Here is a 21197-nt window from a genome sequence, read left to right as displayed (position 1 = left end):
CATTTTGAAACAACCAAGCACCTTGGTGGGGGGGGGGGGAGCGAGAGTGTTATCTTTAGTCATCATTCTGAGAATATTTTTAGGCGTTACGGGGGGAGGCAGTGACCCCTTCTCCACTTCAACAAAAGTCCTAACGCGAGCAAGCTAAGCCGGCGCGCGGTCGCAGATAAACCAGCCGGCAGCCGTGCCCGGCAAACCGAGCTCAAACACCCGTTTAACCGGCGCGGGGGGGAGGGGGGGGACGGGACACCACACGCAGATGGGCGAGTCAAGAGCCGGAGCGCGCGCTGCCGGCGCGGGCCCGCGTTGTTTGTCAAGTAACAGGGGTTGCTAGGGGCGACACAGTCCACTCCGGTCGCCAGGGCGCGTTGCCGGGCGACGGCGGGAACACTTCCCAAACCAAACAATGCCAGCCCCCCGCCGCCCCCTCCCCCCCGGCCCGCAGCCGCCGGGCGAAAACGCACTAAATATGTCAGCGATTATTTTCAGAAGCCCTGGGAGGACCGGCAAATAATTTCTTCGCTATAGTAACTGAGGGGGTGGCGGGGAGCGCTTTTTTCTTCTTTTTTTTTTTTAAATGATTATTTCAGAATAAATAGACTAACAGGCTGGACTCTGTTCTTGGAGGCAGATGCCCAGGAGAGGCACTTTTGAAAAAGGCGTTATTTCGAAAAACATGAAGGCGTTCGCCTCTTTGGGAGATGGTGGTACCTAGCGGTTGCGCACGCTGCTGCGCCCCCAGCTCGCTGCCCCGGGAGCTGCCGCGCCGGCACCGCCAGAGCTCCCTGCAAGTACTTTCCCACCCTCCAGTTGTAGATCCCAGCAAATTTCCTAGCAGGTTTTAGTTTAGGGGCAACAGGTTGGCTTTTCCAAGTTGTGCGTGAAGGTCCCGGGAAAGGTAGCGTGGGCTAAGAGCACTTCAGTTGGGAAATAAGCATCCAGGAGGAGGCGGGTGGGTTTTGCGGGTCTTCTCATTTAATAATGAGGAGAAACTCCCCAGAAAGGTATTTTTTTTCTGATTCTGTCCACATGTGAAACTAATTTAAATTCTCCCTTTTGCATTTTTTTTTAAACATTAAAATTTGAGGCTAAAATTTACATTCAGAGGATTTGAAGTGAGCGCTCAGGCACTCTATAAAAATAAAGCATAGAGTTTTTTTGTTGTTCGTTGGGCTGCTGGAAACAGATCATTGGCCTGGACATGGTGGTATGATCTAAAACATAAAAGTTCTGCTTTGCTTGCTAATCATCACTAAGGCCACACGCTGCTGTCACACGCTCTCAGATCAATAGGAGCAGAATTGGGGCAGAACTTGTCCCTCAAACTTTTAAATTTAAGCTCCGGCGCTGGCTTATCACCAAAAGCTGCCGATTTCGAAGCGTGGGGTGGTTTAAGTGTTTCTCGAGCACGTAGCAAGTTCGCCCCAGGCATTTATCTACTAATAGCATAGTCTTCCAGGGTGCTGCAGCACAACTACAGCAGGGCATTCACTTCTGGGTGGCAAATGTCATAAAAAGCAGAAATCACTCATCTATCAGATAAAAAAAGCCCATAGTACTGGGCACTTTAAATAAGGCCTTTCAAAAATTGCTTGCTTTATTTAATTGAGGATTTGGTTTTCGAACTATTGCTGACCCAAACCACCAAGGTGCTCCTCAGCCTGCTAGCATTCGATTGCATTTATCTCCTTCCTGCCTTTTGCCTGCAGGAATGGTAGACCCTGGGATGTTTTAAAGGAGGCACGTGACCTTCTCCTGGTGATGTGCGGAGCAGCGTTTAACAGAGACCAGACCCTCACGCCAGGAGCTCAGCATAGCTTGGCACCTTAGAAGTGACAGCTGAAAACCAAGAGATGCCAGAAGTTAAAGCGCAGGGAGAAAATACGTAGCACTTGCAGCACTTTGTAGCGATTTGGTACCATTCGCACTTGTTCCACAGAAAAAGTAAATGCAAAATAAGCTCCTTAACTTAATATTATCCTTGCCTAGCCTATATATTGCCTTGTGGTACACTTTAGTACTGAAACATCTCTGAGCTGTAGCAAATGTGAGGCCGGCCAAAACTTGCTGTCTAGACCCAGCCAGGCTTTGGTCCTTGCACCAAAGTTACCAGAGTGATATCTTTGCTGGCATTAATCCAAGGCCCATCAACTCATTTCAAAGAGTACAAGAGGCTGGTTGCCATGAAAGAGCCACTGTTCTTATTCCGTATTGAGATGGGCAAATCAAACCCAAGACTTTTCTCATTCCACTCCTTTCTGTTAAGTGCCCTCATTCCTGCCTTTAATATGCTAAGAAGTTACCACTGGGACAAGGCAAATGCATTAAAATTGAGACTTGACACCTCTCTTATTGCAAGCGTGGATATTAGTGGGGAGGTTTAAGAGTTCCAGTTTCTGGAGTCCTGTTACTACCCCAACTATGCCTTTAAAAAAAAAAAAAAAAAAAAAAAAAAAAAGAGTTTCAAGCTTTCTAACTTTTTCAGTAAGAGTAAAAATAAGGCCCCCAATTTCAGAAAGTCAATATTTAAACAAACAGCTTTCCTTATTTTTATCTCCTAGGGTTTTTGAATTCAGTCTTTTCTGGTCTACTTGGCAGGAAGGGGGCAGGTTATGTACAATCATATGCCATCTCAAATACCACCCCATCCTTAGCAAAACAAACAAACAAACAAAAAAACAAAAAACACCTTGAAGTATCTTTCACTTTGCAGAAAACAAAACATGCATCTACTTTTTGCAAGAATAAGGGTGATCTTAGAAGAGTTAAGTATGACTACAGGAGCTATTTCCAGTCTATACACCATTTACTGCATGTGCTCAGCAGTATATTGAAAAAAAGAAAAAAAACCATGAAATGCTAATGATCTCCAGACTGCTAAAGATACAGTCCTAAATTTAAGGAAAAACTAGCTTTGAGTTTTGTTGGTTTTTTTTTACCCCCTTCCATCTCTAGAAACCATACAAAACTTTAACACCTCCCTTTGGCTAAAGCTTTCCAAGTTACACTTGGGGAAAAAAAAAAAAAAAAACACGGAAAAGGAAAAACAGATGGGGGTGGGGGAGTGGATAGTGATGAGCCGACAGAGCTAAAATATCCATTAGTGGTAAATTCCACCATCTCCTCCCCCTCCCAAAAAAACACTCCAACTGCATGGGTCAGATTCCACCCGCAAACCGAAAAACCAGCTCCAACCACATTCACTCAGCCGGACCTTTTTATTCTCCTGCTTGTCTAGCTGGCTGCTAGGCAACTGCAGCAGCATTGTTGCTCATATGCATTAAGTATTAACTATTATTTCATTCCTTCCCCTCTTTCTCCGAAAAGGACAAGCTCAATTCACTGCAGACGGTTCTCTCCTAAAAGCCAACGCTGCGCTAAACGAAGCTGGAAACGGAGCTAAAGCTCTGCAGGGTTGAAAATACCCAGGTCGCTCGGCCCCACAGGATGCTCTCGATGCAGATGCTTTGGGACACGAGGGATTTCCAGCCCCAGAGCCTACCCTCAGTGCCCTCGCTAGGGGCTCAAGCCCTCAGCATTGGTGCGCGGGAAGATGCAGCAATCCTGAGCCACCCTCCGGAGGTACCTGCCTCGCTCCGCTGCCTCCGCAGGGTGTCCAAAATCCTGGTTGAAGTTTAGTGCCTAAACTGAAGCAGTGCAAACATCCCCACTGCTCCTGCTGCAGGGAAACACCGCGCAAGAGAAGATCCAGGCCTCTGATGGTGAGAGATGTCCTTTCAGGGGTTTGATCTTCTTGTGTGATAATAAAGCCCTAATTCTGCCAAGATGGGATGCAGAACCGGGGGGAGACCGACAACACAGTTCCCCTGCCCAAGGGCAAGCTAAGGTACAAGTGAAGGGACTACACAGCAAAGGTGCAAGACTTTCTGCTCCCCTCCCTCCAGCGAGCCAGTTTTGCTACCATTTGGCAAGTAGCATCCCCATCTCTGCCAGAGGCAACTCTTCCAGTGATTTCAGTAGACATTGTGTTTGAAGGGGGGGAAAAACAAACAAACACACAACCCCCCCCCCCAAAAAAAAAAAAAAAAAACAGAATTGGGACAGACCAGAAGAAACCAGAAGTTGCTAGCATTTAGAAATGACAGGAATACTTCGGGTCCACAAAGAAATTCAGCAATAAATTCCTACAGTTTCACCACGCAGCTTCATAGTAAGCGTAAACCATAGACAGATGCAAAGAAGATAACTGCCCTTAGATGACACAATGATAACATGGGAATTGGGCTCCAAATTACTTGGCAATTTAGATATAAATGGGTCATATCTGAAAAGCAGTAAACTATGATTGAACAACATTATTACCAGAAAATATTCTTGCAATAAGTGAGCTATTAAAAATCAAGCAATGGTAGGATAAAAATTCTCGTCTTCATTGAAGTTTCCTTCATCCCTCTCTAGCATTTTTCCTGGCTCCATATAGGCTTGCAAGGTCTTGCTTCTATCCATGATATAACTAGTCCAACACCTCTTTTTCTTCCCAAAAAGCATGCGTGTGTGTGTGTGCATATGTGTGTGCACATGTGAGAGAAATGTGGTAGTTAGGAAATCTGAACACTGCAACTCCTGAACCAAAGAAATGTTATTTTGGTTGTTTTTCCCCCAGGCATGCTAGGTATTTTAAGTACTCCAAGGGTATGGCTAGCTTAGACATTGGTGTAATAAGAGGATCTAAAAGGTTGCCATTTGAACAGAGGCTTGTCACACCAAAGACTGACAAGCATCAGACACTACCAAGGGATTAAACCCCTCTGACGGACTGTCCTTTTCCTATACATGCCAAGATTGACATGTCAGCTCCACTTGAGAGCTTGTTCCCAAAATTCAATGATGCATGACATGTGAAGCAATTACAAGAATGACCTTTCATAATAGAAGAGGAAGGTGCTACCAACAACAAATTCTCACGAAAAACAGTTGCCAGCAGATTTTTCACCTGCAGAAAGTCTGCAAAGCAACCAGAAAGAACCAACTGAGCGCCGCTGCCCTGGAATGAAAGGTTGCCGATAGGCCAGAGCCCATCGCTCTGCAGGCTCGGTGACATTTTTGAGTAATTACAAAACCTTAAGATCCATTATAATGTTAATTTGCTGGCTAGTTGTTGTGGAGAAGTGCAATTAGATGCTGTGTAGCTACGATACCCACTGGAAGGCATGCTAAGAATGCCTCTGCTTACAAACTGAGCAACTGCCCGGAGACCACGAGCAGGAGCATGCATTGGATGGTGCAGAGAGAGCATCCTCACACCTCTGGAGAGCCTGGAAAGAACTCCAATTACGGAGCAGGTCCTGTTGATGAGACCCTCTCCACAGGTGCATGGAGACCCCACTGCAATCAAACCTCAAGGCACCAAGCAACAAGAGCATCTGCTTTACTTTACATCTTTACACTCTCCTCCCCCATGCATGCATCATATTGGGGACTACAAGGGTACCACTAGGTATCAACCATCACATTTCCTTATTCCAAACAAAGAAATTAGTATTTGCCTCAATTGAGAGTGACCTATTGATTTACGTCATGATCTTAACGCAAGTTCTCTGGCTAAAGGTTGTCTTTAATAGAGGCCTGCCAGAAAAAATGTTTGTTTTTCAAATTATGAGGCATTTCCTGGGTTGTGGGCTGCACTTGTAAGCAACAATAGCGGGCAACAGCTGAGGACAAAACCTTTTAAAATTAAAGCAAATCTCTTAATACGTGGTGAACACTGGGTATTACTCTGCCCATTTCACAATTAAGAATAGAAGCAATAATTGCATTTTTTACTAATGTCACAGCACGTTTGGAACCAGAATCATTTAATTTCTTAAACATAGCTATTAAGAGGACTGCCAGACCTGATATAAATTTTCCTGCACAAAGTAAGTTGATTAAATGAAAACTAAATCAGAGTCCCTAAAGCTTTGTAACAGTAAACTTCATGGAACAGTTTTGTAATTTGCAGATGGAAATACGGAAGAAGAGTCTATTCACGTGCAGTCAAATGCAAGCACCTAGTTACTCTGCAAAATATTTTTTTAAACTATCAATAGTACCTAAATTATGCAAGGGAGGAAAAACACATCCATCTCCTCTAGAAAGGAAAGCTGTCAGCTGCTGAAAACAAAGTAACTACCCGTGTAGGGATAAATAATCAGCAAAGCAAATACCAGTGGGAAAGTGCAGCAACATTAGCGAAGGCAAGAGTTTGAGGGACATTCTTCCGGTCAAAAGTACTAAGTGAGCCCTTTTTTGCTCCTTTACAGAACACAGAGTGAAAAGCTAAGCGCTACTACCTTGTCCTGGGTGACGGCAGGCGACAGTGGATTACCTTGGCAAACGAAAGTTCCTGACCACAAGACACACTGGTTGTGACAGTTTCTTATTTAATAGATATTTCAAAGGGCAGCAGCCCGTCACCCATGGTCGGTCAGGTGTAAAGGTTGATGGACCCCTAGACGGGGCCGGGGGGCTCTCCTGTGCCACCCACCTCACCGTCACCCACCTGCCTTGCAGCCGCTGGTGGACGCGGCTCTCATGCTCACCTAACTGCAATACTTGCACCTTCTCAGGCCCCTGCCAAGAACAGTAACGGAGACTTTAATTCTTAAAACATACAATTGAAATGGCCATGGAGGGGGAGGCATCAGGCCGCTTCTTTCAGACTCGGGAAGGAAGGTGGAACTCCCCCGGCTGGCCAGATGTTTGCAAATTCACACAAAGAGCCTAATTAACAGTTCAAGGATTAGCAAAACTTGTTACTGTTATAAGCAAGGTCAGCCTCCCTCTCAGTGACACCGACTTAAAAGTTTCGTATCAAAGCTGGAAAAAACAGGAGCAGCTATTTTCTCTTTGGAATGGTTAGGGAGATGCGAGGATGTTGTCCGAGCTGTAGCAGCTGGAGACCAATGCCTTCAGACACACAGGTCAAATACTGCAGTCTTAAGCATCTTCCAGAATTGCCATTCTGTTCCTTTTGCAGAAGTTAAAAAGTCAAGAAATACCTACTTGCTCTGAACTTTCAGCAGGAACTTTTCCCCTTATTCTACTGCAAAGCACAATGAAGATGTGCTGTACGGGGTGTAAAGCTTTCCGCGGATTTTTTTTAAACAGGGGACATTACACTGGCAGCCTGATTAAATCACCTCAAACCAATTGTCACGTCTGAGCTGCACAGTTTAAAATCAGCCAGTATTCATATCTTCCAGTGGTATTGGGGATTGCTATATATTTTTTAAATTATATATTGTTCAGATATTGACCCATTACTACTCTCCCTTGGTTTTCCTTTCATTGAACGAATTACATAAACCAGCTTTTAAATAGAAAGCCAGAAGATATATGCAAACACTAATCTCACCATCCCATAGAGTAAAGCTTTGAATTTGCAGTGTTCATTCCCCAAAATACAAAGAAAAGAAAAAAAAAAAGACACTTACGAAAGTGGAGAGAGGACAGGCTGAGTAGCATTAATTGTGGATATTTTTGGCACTGAGTAACAGAATGAAGTGATTTTTCATTTGACAAAATATTGGACTGGGGTTTCTGCATTATCCATACTTGACCCTTTCCTACTCCCTGACTCATGGGTCTCTCATGGGCCATGATCCAAAGGTATTTACAAGACAAACGTGCTTCAAACAACTTGAGGCATGTTAAAAAACCATCCAGTGCCTCTAGAGAGCCTCAGTTCAGCAGGTAGCTGAAGTCAATTGCACTGCCAATTTTAAAAGAAAAATGATTTGTTTCCTTAGAGAAACAAAAAATTAACCTTTTTCTGGCTCCTTTATGGATTGAGAATAGATTTGGGTGGAGAAGGGAGGAAAGAGTTTCTTTATGGCAGCCAGATGGAACTCCAAATCTAGGCAGTTTAGTCAGTGAGCTAAGGGGAAGATGTCAAAACATGCTTTCCATTAACGTAATAGCTGAAAACAAAACTGATCTAAAATACTATATACAAACAATTACTGTTCAGCTAACAGAACTCATGCCAATATGCATGATTTTATAACCATAGTTAGTTTAAACTAACAGCAACAGTTATAAGTCAGCAACATGGTATTTTATTCTTAAATATTTGCTTGGGATGCTACTTGATATCAGACTTCAGTCAAAATAAACTTTAGTGAGCAATATGTTAAATGATCCCATCTGCCTATTTTAAAGACAAAAAACTAGATTTTGTTCAGCCTCAATTTCCAGGTCAGTCTTCCAAACCAGAAGGGTCAGCTTCTGTTCTTATTTACCATGATGTAAATCTGGAGTGAGTTGATTTACTTTAGTGGTATAGGTCAGAGACGTACATATAATTAAGGCATTAATAGTGTTAAAAAAACCAAACAAAAATACCCCAAACCAAGTACAATACATCCATTTTCTTTAGTGGAGAAGTGTTACTTGGCGCAGATGGGAGACAATACCATCTTCTCTGCATTTTTACTTACATTGTTCAAGCAAAAAGTACTCCCATAGAAATAATGCTTCACTTTGTTCAGCTAAGTACTCACGTAAGATTTTTTTCTCCCAGTATATGCCAAGAAGTCTGCCAGCTGAACCTCCAACATTGACATAAAGCTACAGAGGGATCTTTCACAGATTCAGTTCCAGAAAAGGACTCAAAGGAATACTACCAGCAGTTTATATTAAGTTCACAAAAGACACTGTTGTCTTCTTAGAGACAGTTACGGCAGCGATGCTCGAAGCTATTTGCGAAGAGCAGAAAGATCGGGGCTCTAGCTTTGATCTCCAGTCCTGTGAGTGTGTGCGTGCACATATGCGCCTAAGAGAGAACATTATTCTTCTGCAGTGGGAAAACGCTCACTCTTCCTATGTACTCATAAAACAGGATCAATATAGACATTAATTTACTTTTCAAAATAGGTTTTCAACACTATTGTCTTGTAGGAATAACACAGTCAACCCACTGTACCCAGCTGAGTAGGATTTCTAAGGGTGGGGGGGGAAACTTAAAATGAAAATCCTTTATTACACCATCACACCCTATTATTGTGCACCTTCTTTAATCGGCCCTGGATTTTCCACCCATCAGCACACGCCGCTGCTGACTTGGGGGAAATCATGCTTCCAGGCAAAAGACTGGAAAAGCTAATCTCTAATCTTAATTTTCTGATGCAAGTTGCTAACTTTCATAAATCCAATGGAGAAAAAGGTATAAATTTTATTTCATAAAGGCCACGGGCTACTAGTTCTTACCATCTTCCAAGTCAGTATTAGCCAAGGATGGGTATAAGCCAGAAGTAAAAGGTAGAAATGCATCCACGTATAGCCTACTTTTTTTACCCCACCAACAGAAATATTACATAATGTTCTGGCTACTTATGTAATTCAATCCTTTTATATGAAGAAAGCAGGTAGAAATCAGGAGAGGATTTCAGTGTGAAACATGTTTTGTTGTCCAACATCAGAACGCAAATTGAACCAAGGAGCTGCCAAAACGAAAGCAATGACAAAAATTCCTTAATGATAGGCTAATAAGAGATTCATCACCAAAGTATTTAGTAATTCTTCAGGGAACACGAATAAGGATTACAACGTATGATGTATTAATTCAGTTATTTGGTGGCATTTTGGAAAAAAAGCTTCAGCTTTAGGGACAAGAAGTTAGAATACAGCTGGAAAAATTTAATCCACAGCTTAAACTGTCTCTTGAAATGTGCAATAAGAGGGAGTGTCACTGAAACTATCTTGTGTTTCTCATCAGGTATTGCAAAGAGAGCAGCATGGAACAGCAGAGCGTTGGCTCGTCCATGGTTCATGCTCCCAAATACTTTTTGTTCAAAAGTTCACTTTTTTAAAGCACTCTACAATATATGCGTTTACTTGGATTGTAAGACAGGGTGAAGAATCAATCATGCTACTGGAGTCACAGCAAGAAATCCCTGGGACAATCATTCTCTCCCCCCAAAGCATTTCAAGACCTAAGGTCTTCCCTCTGCAAAATCTTTAGGGTCAAAACGTGGCTCTGAGCACAGTTTCGGCATCTTTCCTAACACCCTAGCACCGGGCAAAATCATCAGCCCTCTGAAGAAAGCCGGTAATTTATACTAGGAGCAAACTGGGGAGCCCAATTCTCCAAGGAGGCGCTTCCCATGGATTACAGTTCCCATGCACATCCAGGGGAGCCAAGAGCAGCGCGAGCCAGCGATCGCAGCAAGCGCTTCTCTCCAGAGGACACACGGCAGCTGCAGCAGAGCTCACACACATCTTGGTTCTCAGTGCGAGTGTGAGATTTTGATCTGTGAATAAAGCAGCAATCGCTTCAGGATTTTAAAGCACTTTACAAATCTTAATCCTTACAAACCTACCCACCTCAACCTCTCTAGCTCCTGGGAAAAGGCAGGTATTGAATTTTTCCCTAATGGAAAAGGGAAATGAAGGCACAGAGCAATTGAAGCAGAGGATAAAAGTGGAGACAGGAGCAGAGAGAGGTGGGAGTTGCTAGATCAGAGATTAATTTATGCCTCAGGGTACAGTCCCCCAGGAGAGCCTAGGGTGGCATATTGCTCCCAAGGGAAACTCCAGCAAGGACCGAGCCTTTAGACAAGGAGGTATATCAGAAACATGGAATAAACATCCTTCAGCATGGTATACCCTTTGGAGCTACAATATATCATAGTGTGTAAATATATATTTATTTTATTTATATATATATATACACACACACACAGATATAGATAGTGCTCCAGGGCCTTAATTAACATATGAAGAGATTTTTTTGTGACAGACGCAGGCTATCAGATGTTCTGAAATTAAAACATCTCCCTTCAGTCCCCATTAAGGAAGGAACCGATGATTAGCGCTTTTTACAAATGAGAAACGAAGCCGGAGCTTGCATGGTGCCTGCGGAGCTGGAGGACAGAGCGCATCTCCCTACAGGGCAACAGCAGCAGTCTGAACAACCCCTGAGCATTACAGCAAGGTGGATCACGTTTTTAGGGGTGACTGGATCCCTGGAGCAGATGCAGGAAAGTACCCAGTCCACCACTGATATTTAAAAGACACTTACCCTGCAATCTACTGCCCAGCTCAGCTGTAATCCACCATGACAAAAGATAACAGAGGAATAAACAGAAAGGCAGCACCTGGCCCATACTTGAGTATGCTGCATCCCTACGGCATATTAAGAATCAGAATAGCAGCTACCCCAAAATCAACTCTAAAATTAGAGCTTGCAGCTTGCTTATTAAGCACCAATACATCTCCCATGCCATACATTTCCTCCGTGAAGGTAAAAGAGCCGGCACTCAGTGAAATTAATCTCTGACACAATTATGCATCTTCACTTGCCTAAAGATACTTTCGTTTCTAGAGGCAGCGCTCGAAGACACATCGCGCTTCTCCCTAGTAACCGAAAGGCTGTTACCCCAGCAAGAAGGGAGATGAAGCAGCAGGCGCTTGATGAGGCGCAACACTGGAACGTCTTGGACGGGAACCGCAGAAGCAGATTTGTGACTGACAAAACACCACCGGCGCAGAAGAATTAACCCTCATCTTTGTCAAAAGATGATTTCTCTCCTCTGCCTGTCCAATAAAACTGTAAACTCTGGTCTCTGCCCTGAAGTCTCTGTTGTATTTCTGTACAGCACTTGGCATAACAGATTATTGGGTTATATTAGGGCTTCTTGGCACTGCGATAATGCAACTGTTAATGGTTTTTAATTGGTATTAGAGAATAAGTTCAAAAGAAGCTTTATTGACTTAGGGCCTCTACCTCAAGCAAGAAAAATACTGGACTAACTCTCAAAAATCTCAGTATCTGGGCAAGCTTCCTGCAACATGTGTTATTAAGTGGTCCAGGAATTCTGACTATACTTGTTTAAAAAATGAGGTGTTTAAGTTCTGAGCAGCATCAAGACTAGGAAGAATGAAAATGCAAAAATGGCAGTGGTTAGAGGCAAAAAGCATTTTTGGTGCTCCACCACAATTTTAAACAGTAATTATATGGCTTAAAACTCTAAACTTACACAATTATCTTTAATGGTTGCAGCATACAAGACACTATTCTGCAATTTAAATAAGTAAATTTATTAGTATAACAAGCAGAAGTTCCAGCCACCTAACCACTTACAGCCTGCCAATAGCTCCTATCTTGTAAATATTATCTGTTCGCAGAGTTGGGAGCAATCATATGGGAAGTAATGAAATTATCGTAGTACATGTTATTCCTCAGTGAAAACACTTGCACCATCAATCTCTAGACCTACGAGTAGGAACAGTCTTTACTTCTACAACACCTGGCTTAAGACAGTGTGTGGCAGGTCAGTGCAACAGACCTGGAGCCTAAAACATGGACGGTGAACTTATATTTACATTTTGGGGGAATGGCAATTAATACAGAAAAATCTGCAGTTTAAGTTCAAACAGTTGTAGAGGGTGGGTAGCCTGCAAGCAAGCCACCGTTTCTTCAAGGGTTTGGGGACTCAGGTGAAGGGAGGGATATTTCACTTCCCTGGCTAGCGCAAGTCTTCTGCACAATGGTGTGCATCTATCATATTAAAAAGAATAAATATTTGCTAGGAAGAAGGAAGCTCTGAAGATTAGCTTGGTGACCAGAAGCCATTATTTCTCTTATTATCTGTACCTATTAAAGAAATACTTCCTCCCATGATTGGTCATTTAAGGTCATGAATATTTGAAAAGATCTGCATTCCATCTGCTGGGGAGAAGGGGAGTGTTAAACAGCACATACAATATTTTGTTTAAATGCAAAGACCGAAAAGAAATTAGACAGCGCTAATCCATGGGCACTCATCCACATTTACCCCCACCCTTCACACCCCAGAAATGGATTTCAAGTTGTGGGGTTTTTTGTCTGTACCTTCCAAGACAGCTCAGGGGTGGCAGAAAGAGGAAGACAGAGGAGAAAGATATATCCTTGCGCAGAAGCGGTGGGGTTGCAATACCTACCAACAGCGTAGCTACCATACAGAGAGGCTGGTCTTATCTCAGAATTCGCTTCCTCCCCGTTTTCGTTAATCTTTGTCTTATCAGAGGCTATGCAGAAGTTCTATTTTCTGTTCAAACAAAAACACAGTCCGGGTAAGAGAAGTTATGAGGTTACAGCCTGCTTGTCAGCCAGGCCCCCAAAACTGGGTGAATCAACAGGACAGAAAAAAAGAAGAAAAAAAAAAAAAAAATCGAATACCCCCAGCTGCAGGGAGAGGGGCCATCTGTCCATCTAATCACACCTCACCAAATGCTTTCCCTTGCATCCCTCATCCAGCTGCAGCCTGGGTTGCATGGGGCTAAAAAGGTTTGGCTGAACACCGAAAAAGAGGCAAACTCCCACAGCTGGAGGCACCGATACACTGCTGCATAAGGACAGGCTGCTTTCTCCACCTTTGTGAGCAGAGCTGTGCTTTGTCCGGGTTGAGACTCAGCCGGTTCTGTCCTTTGGTGTTGGTGAAACCCTCCGCCACAATGGGCTCTGGACAGCAGGGAGACGAATGCCATTTTCTGCAGTTACTGCAGCCCGTGCCCTGCGAACCAGTCCCAGAGCTTCATCTGCACGCCGAGTAGCAGCTCCTTAAGGCTGTAATGCAACTGTCTCGTACCAGCCACCAAAGCCCTCTGAACTCAACCCTGCCACGAGAAGCACTAATCCAACCCACACATCATCAAGCACTGGTTCAGCTCAGGATCAGGTCTTGGAGAAAGCCAAACAGGAGAAAAAGAAAAAAAAGGCCTTTCACATGAGCAGAGCTCCACTATCTCAAAATCCAGTCGTGGGAGCAACAAAATATGAGAAATCCGGTGTGAAAAAACTATCATGAGATACAGCATGTTCAGATCATCTGGCTTGTTCATGCCTTAGAAGACTTTTTTCCAGAAGTTGCCAGTCCAGGAGAGACATGTATCTACCCTCCTCTACAGCCATAAATAACCTATTCAATAAGGTGACTAGAATAACTTCAACCAATGTTATATTCAGACCACCACTTACAGCAGTGTAGAGTTGCTGATTGCCTATATACGATAATAATCAAAATTAAATGCCCAGTGCCCTGGTTCCTCTACTAACGGTAGCACCACTTCAGGGAAAAAAGCTCATTGCAAAGCGCCCCATCATCTCCTGCTCAGCTCCACAAAGGCAGGCCAGTTTAACTCAAAGATTCATAAAACACAGAATATTAGTTGCTTAAGATGGACCAGTAAAACAGGATCTTCGCAGGCCGAGTTGTGTAGGCAGTCATTTTGTGATTTCAGGACAGGCATATTGAGGTCAGAGAGTTACTCAGCCTACTACCCTGACCTTCACGCACACTAAATACTAACAAAGCATACAAAACATGATCCCGTCTACCCGAAGTTTGCTATTTGTGGAATAAAATGCCAGATACGAATTTTCTTCCCAACCTCCTATCCCAGCTAAGGCTCATAAACATGAAGATTTCGATTCCTTCTAAAACGTTGCCATACCTAGCACGCTTGTGAATGTTATCTGTCAGCAGGAGGTTCCTTTTTTAAAAACCTGCTGAACTCCCAGCGTGCCAGATACCCTCCATTAGGGATTAGAAGAAATAGAATAACTAATATAATTCCCCAAACAAATTGAATGTTTGATCAGGTGTATGTGTTGAGCCAGAAATTAGCCAGAATAGTTCTACGGTTGTCATGGTGGCCATAGGATCTTAAGCTAATACTAAAGAATAGTCTAACACCAACTAACCAGGTGGCAGCTAAGGTAATTGCTTATTATGCTTAAGTTGTTTGCTTATCATCATTCCACCCGCGCCTTTTCCCTTTCCTCTTCTTTCCCGATGTCTCTTGTCAGTCAGAGATAATGACATCTCCAGAAGAAGGAACACCCTTAATTACGTGCTCTGTTCAGTGGGGGCCTCTACCTTGCACTGACCATGAAAAAACCATCAAACAAATAATTCCAGTGCTTCACAGAAATTAACTCCTCAATAACTGGCGTATCACAGCATAGACTCAGTATTGATTCTTCTTAGGGCTTCCAAATGAGTTGGGCACTCATAAAACTCAACTTTGGACATGGAATCATCCTTTTTCACAGCCAGATTCACTCACGCCATACGGACTTTACAAGGATTCACTTATTCATAGTAGGTACGCAAAGGAAACGTGTATGTATCTGCAGTAATGGGCGATGCATATGTGCATGTGTTTGGTCCCCACCAGGAAAGCCAAACTGCGTATTTCAAAGCTGTATGGGAGAAAAGTAAATCCAGCTGTGAACCTCTTCTCTAGAAGAGATGGGGAAAATATAATTCCACATAGCAAACGCCTCCACCTGCGTATAATGCCAAAAGCGGCGGCTGCCATTGCCTCATAAGCGCGGAGGCAGCAGGACTGGAGGCATGTCTCCTCCTGCTTGTGCGTGCTCCCTGACCTAAAACCTGGGATTTGCTGCTGCACACCACGTTACAACACAAGTCCATTCCTACGACGGCAGCTGAACAAACTCCGTTTTGGAAATCCTGACCCATACTACGAATTTCTGACAGCAGAACAGCGTCAGTTGGCAAGGGCGCAGAAAGGAAACACACTCCTTCAGCAGCGTGTAGCTATGGTAGCAAAACTCAGGGCAGAGATGCAGCAAACAGAAAAGTGCTCTTGTGAGCTTAGCTGGTGCTGCCCAGAGAGGTCCCCGCACACACCTGGGAGATGGTGGTACCCAGAGGCGTTCCTGCCTCCTGCTTTTGTTCCTGGTTGTGGCTGTCCCACCAGGTCTGATTTCAGAAGATTGTAACTGGGGTTCCTTGCTTCCCACTGAAAGGGGGAAAGGTTTCAGACATGAGCCCTTCCTCCTCCCCCAGTAATTCATTCCAATCTTCCAGTGTTTTCTTTGTAATGAGAAGAGTAGCGTTACCCTAAAGAAATTTGAGTAAGAAGTCACTGAGCCACAGAAGGTAGGGACACATCTCAAACTGTCAGTCTTCATCATGGTGCACACAGCTAGGTGCTGTCAGTTGTCCACATACACAGTCAGACATTCCCACGTATAAAGCCAGAGAAGAACCATCTCAGAAGAAATAATCTGTGAATACTGGACAGTCATAACATCCATCAGTGAATCAAGTGCAGTGGTTAATGCAAGTATGATGCATCAGTGCAGAATATAACTGCAGCCAGCGCAATTACTCCTTCCTTCACTTTCTTGGCCTAGAGATACTGAGGATTTACTTAAGCAAACTATTCATCTGTGACAAGAAAATAGAGAATCTATATTTTTTACATTTGTTTTATATAAAGCCATTACTGGCACCGCATTTTGTGACCCCTCTCTTTGCAACATGCAGTTGTTAGTCTCTTTCAAAGCTTACTTGCTATGACACATTCGTACTATGCTGCGACTTCTTTGGCATTTATTACGTTCAGAAAAAAAAATTCGAGATTAGATTCCTATCAAGTAATAAAGAAAGAAGCATACTTAACTATTGCCTTCAAATTACTCTTCATTTGGCATTTACAGAGTTCTTAAGTCCTGCATAACACCAGATCAACAAAACAAAGCAGTTTATAAAGCTCAGTTAGGAAAGATTCTTACTACTCTTACACTGGAGGGAAAAAATAAATATCGCTCTCTCCCTTTTCTTACCACTACTTCAGAAATTTCCTTGTAAATTTAAGGTTGGATAGATGTTGCCTTTCCCCCTTATGTCATAAGTAAGGATCAATATAAGCGAAAGAAAACTTTTACATTCATTGACATGAAATCACATGTCTACACATAACTAAATACTTTTTTAACAAGTCAGCTGAATTATGCAAATTTAGATTTTTCTAGTTGTTCTATTTATACCAGCTGGGTGAAATGCAAACATAGCAATTTTTCATAAAAACAACATGACCCAAAGCTGAAGGATTTTTTTCCTAACTGGAAATACAGTTTGTGGACTGATGTGCGCTGAAATAGGTCTCTCCGTGTTTGCTTTGTTATGGTTATCTGTAGCTAGGGCTCTGTACAACAGGATTCCTCTTTGTTTCATGTATTAAGGTGCTGAAGAAGGTTTTTTTTGTTGATGTCTATGTATTTATGACACAATCAGCTCACGTGCTCCTCAGCCCGGGACAGCCTAACAGGAGAAAGCCAGTACATTCTTAGACAAGAAGGTGGATTTGTGACCGTTTGAACACAGGAATAAAGAACTGCCAGCACAAATACGAGAAAATACCTCGTCTCGAAGCACAGATTACAGAAAGAAACCCCGCATGTGTTTCCAATATCAGAAATAGAATCCCGAATCGGAGAGCTGCCTGGCCTGAGGCACGGGGAGGTTAGGCGCTCCTCTCCTAACACCCGCCGCAAGCCCTGGCATGCTGGTCGGGACAGCGCTGTGCTCCAGCTGGCAGGAATCCAGGCGCTAACTGCGCTGGCATTTGTTGCAAGGGAGGGAAAGAGGGGAAAACTGGTTTAAATATATCTCGGCAGCCTCCAGCAGAAACTTTGGCTGAGAAGCTGAGCGGTAAGATAAGCCTGTTGAATCAGCACTGCCCTCCCTATTCGGTGACTCTGCACACCATAGGACGCTTTTAGATTCTGAGTACTGAACAAGGTAAATATGCTAGAATACATTCAGTAAGCTACGTCTCTAAGCCTATATTGAAGTGAAAACATGCTCTGATTAAAACTTAACAGCTGTCAATGCTCTGAGGTGTTACAAGTACGAGACTATTTAAAGAGAATGACTGGAGCCATCTATTTTATTTTGATCGAGCTAGAAAAAGCTACACTTATTAACCACCGACTGAAACATTAAACGTATATCTGCCTTGAAGATGCTTAGTCACAAAAAGGTGCAGGAAGGGTAACAAGTACAGAGGTTACTTTTAGTGGTGGAGAATACTTTCAACCGCAGAATCTTCCCCTAACAGATAGCAAGGACATACAACATCTGCCGATGTCCCTGGAGCCACTGGCTGCTCACGACTTCACCAATTATGGCCTTAAATTACCATTTCAAACTTACGTATGCAAAAGTAAGCAGAAAATGTATTTCACATGCACCTTTGTGTATGTAAACATATGCATATACATAAAAATACATATACACACATACATACACACACACTAGATAGAGAGTAAGTATTTATATATATGCAGTGTGTGTGTATATGCGTATATACATATAAAAATGCATGATTTAACTCTGCCTCTCTGCAGACCTCACTCAACTTGCAGTCTTGACACAGGAGACCCCTTCCCTGCCTCCCACCCTCACAGTGGGTGGCTCAACCGGGGGTGCTCTTTCGCCAAGTCACTTGATGAGGACGGGCCTCCATTTATGTGACAAATATACAAATGCACACCTTCCAAGGGAAGCAGCGCTCTTGGAGAGGGCAGATGATGCGATGAGGGAGAATTTCCTGCACGGGGCTGTAGCCGTGGGCATGTCACCCAGCAAGCTGCCTGCAAACGCTCGATCCTCTTCAGCTGCACGTGCCTGGCTGCGGCGCAGCGTCACGGCTCCCGATGCCGGGCCCTTGCGCGAACAGAGCAACGGGGCTCCAGCACAGAGACTCGGTGCTATGGCAGGAATTACAGAGATGTGAATGCCACAGCAGGGAAAGGCCCTGCATGGGATGTCCATGGGAGCTCTGTGTGAAGCTTCACAGTCCTGGCTCTTCCGTTCCTCTGCAGCACTGCACGCTCCCATCATCACCTAGGAACTCATGGGTACCCTTCCCGTTTGGTAGAAGGCAAGTGGGGACAAAGAAATTTCAGTTCTGTCAGTTCTCACCGTCTTTTCTGTGTGTTCGCACCCTGACAGCCAAGATCCTAGTTACATGCAAATCCCAGCTGCCTTTGGAAAAATTAGTATTTCCAAACCTTGCTAGTACAGAAACAACTTTGAGCGCCTGAATTCCAAAGGCCAAAAACAAAAATAACAGAATACACCCACGTTCGTGTATGCCAAAAGGCAAATTAAAAGCAAGCCTCACCAAATGTAACTAAATCTCATGTCCCTTGGGACAGCAATATTGAGAATTAAAGAAACGTGTTTGTTTTGTTTTTAACATGAACAAAGATTGTGAAAGTGAAACAATGAGCGACACTGGGAGCTACTACACCCAGAGCACTACAGGCCGATCTGATTTCGGGTACCCAGTAGCCACAATTTGGTCTTAAGAGTGTGTTTTTTCTCACCTGACTTTAGCCATCTAGAAGTCAAATGTCCAGTTTTGCTCATTTAAACCTCTCTCAACAGAGATAGAAAGATACCTTCAGAGGCCAATTCACCCCTTCTTCAAACAGACAACCATGATAGGTCCTTCTGAGATGCCTTCCTTTCCATATGGGCCGTAACAGGGATTTATATGCCTGCCCCCCACTAGTCACAAAGCTTGAAAATAGCTAACATGAGATAAGATTGAATTAATCTTAAAGTGACTGAAGCAAACCCATGCAGGAGGACAATTAGGGGAGGTACAGAACATACCCAAGTCTTCAGGGGTTTAAGGCTTATATTTTGAGACTGAACTTCTTTTTTTTTTTTCTCCCTACTAGTAATTCCTGCCTGTTCTTAAATGATTCATGACCACGATAAAGAGTTGAAAGCCTGGACAGAGGCAGATGAAAGTCTTGACTGACAAATGAATCTGAACACGATCAGTTTAAGGATGGATACTCCAAGAGCAAACATAGGAAGTAGATCATCTGTTATTAGTTATTCCACTTTGCTCTTTAAAAAGTAAGATTCGCTTCTTTTAGATGCAAAACCAAAAAAAGAAGTTAGAGTAGTTTAGTATCCAAGTCAAAGAACGGAAAGATTTAATCAGGCTGCAGGAACTCGTGCTCGAAATAGGCACATACACAAAATCCTGCTTTAACAGGAGATGCAACCTATTTCACAACATGCTTTATTCCAAACAAACAGGAGAAACCAAGTCAAAAATAGCCCACGAATGCTTAAAAATAGGTCCTCTTTTAATTTTCACTAATTGCTACAACCAACAGAAAACAAACGCTAGCATTTCAGAGCTCTGCAAAACTAAATGGATAAGTGAGAGTTGAAATCAACCCCGCACCCCTCCAACCCCCCTCCCTCGCCCCCCCCAAAAAAAACCTGTGCAGTTAAGAAGAGTGGTAAGAGTGTCTGAGGCACAGGGGGGAGAAGAGACAAAACAAAAGGTATCCAAGTTTCTTAAAAAGGAGCCAGAGTTGGCTAACGTTCCCCCTCCCGCTTCTTAATTTATACCCACACCATGCATTTACAGCCTTACAGCAAACAGAAAGAAAAGCATCATGAAAGGAGTTTGTTAAGGGTTCTCTAACCAGCAAGATTCGCTCTTGAACGTTTGTTCAGCGCAAAACCTGATGCTCAGACTAGGGAGGGGAAAAAAAAAAAAGCAAGAAGTTAGTTATCAGAGGAGCTGCCGATCCCCGAGAGACGTATCCCGTTCCCCTGCTGCGAGGTAACCGGAGCGCGAAGCAACACAAATCACCAGCCCACGGGAGACGAGAGGATGAGCTTTATTATCGTCTTTAAAAAGGCACAAAACTTCGACGCCCGAAGTTGCCCCGTCCGCGGGGGCTCCCGGGAGAGCCCCGAGCCGCCGCGCAGGAAAGCCGAGCAGGATCGCGGGGGGGACGGAGGGAGGCGGCCGCCTCCCCCGCCGCGCCGGACCCGTAACTTCGCCGGGGCGGCGCCGAGGCTCCGCGCCGGCTCGGCCGGGCTGCGGCGGGAGGCCGGGCCGCGGCGGGGCGTTCCCGGGCCGCCGCCGCCGCGGGCGGGACGGTCCCAGCTCCGGGCACGGCGGCGGCGGGGAGCCCCGCGGCCCCGCATCGCCGCCTCGCCCGCCCCCTCCGCGCGGCTCCGGGCCCCCCTCAGCGGGCGGGACCCCCCCCCCCCCCGGGCCGGGCCCGTCCCGCGGCGCAGCCGCCCCGCTCCCGCGGCCGGACCCGTCCCTCCGAGCACCTCGCGCCGAGCCCCCTGCGCAGGGCGGCCGCGGCCCCGCGCCCCCCCCCCCCCCCCGCTCACCTGCCCTCCCCGCCGGGCTCCGCGGGCTGCGCTGGGCTCCGGCCGCCGGGGCTGCGTGTTGCTCCCGTTGGCAAGTAACAGTCTCCAGGGCTACGGTCACTATGGCGCCTCGCGCCGGGTCTCGAGGCAACTGTTGCTACCCTCTCCCTGTACGTCACGGCTGGGCCCCGCCCGCTCCGCGCCGGGGGGGCGGGGGGCGTGTCCCGCCCAGCGCTGCCGGCGGTTGGCGTG

The 21197-nt window shown here is 44.8% G+C and overlaps 1 protein-coding gene across 1 annotated transcript in view; it reads right to left on the bottom strand.

The window, feature by feature from the left end:
- RFX2 (regulatory factor X2) overlaps nucleotides 1-20992 on the bottom strand; it is a 65781-nt gene extending 44789 nt beyond the window's left edge. The window contains exon 1 of the mRNA XM_067312850.1: nucleotides 20967-20992. The gene's annotated coding sequence lies outside the window, so the exon portion shown is untranslated. The remainder of the gene's footprint in view (nucleotides 1-20966) is intronic.
- Nucleotides 20993-21197: the final 205 nt, after the last annotated feature.

Source organism: Apteryx mantelli, chromosome 30 (assembly GCF_036417845.1).
Source record: "Apteryx mantelli isolate bAptMan1 chromosome 30, bAptMan1.hap1, whole genome shotgun sequence".
NCBI classification, from domain to species: Eukaryota; Metazoa; Chordata; class Aves; order Apterygiformes; family Apterygidae; genus Apteryx; species Apteryx mantelli.
This window is presented reverse-complemented; position numbering and strand designations above follow the sequence as displayed.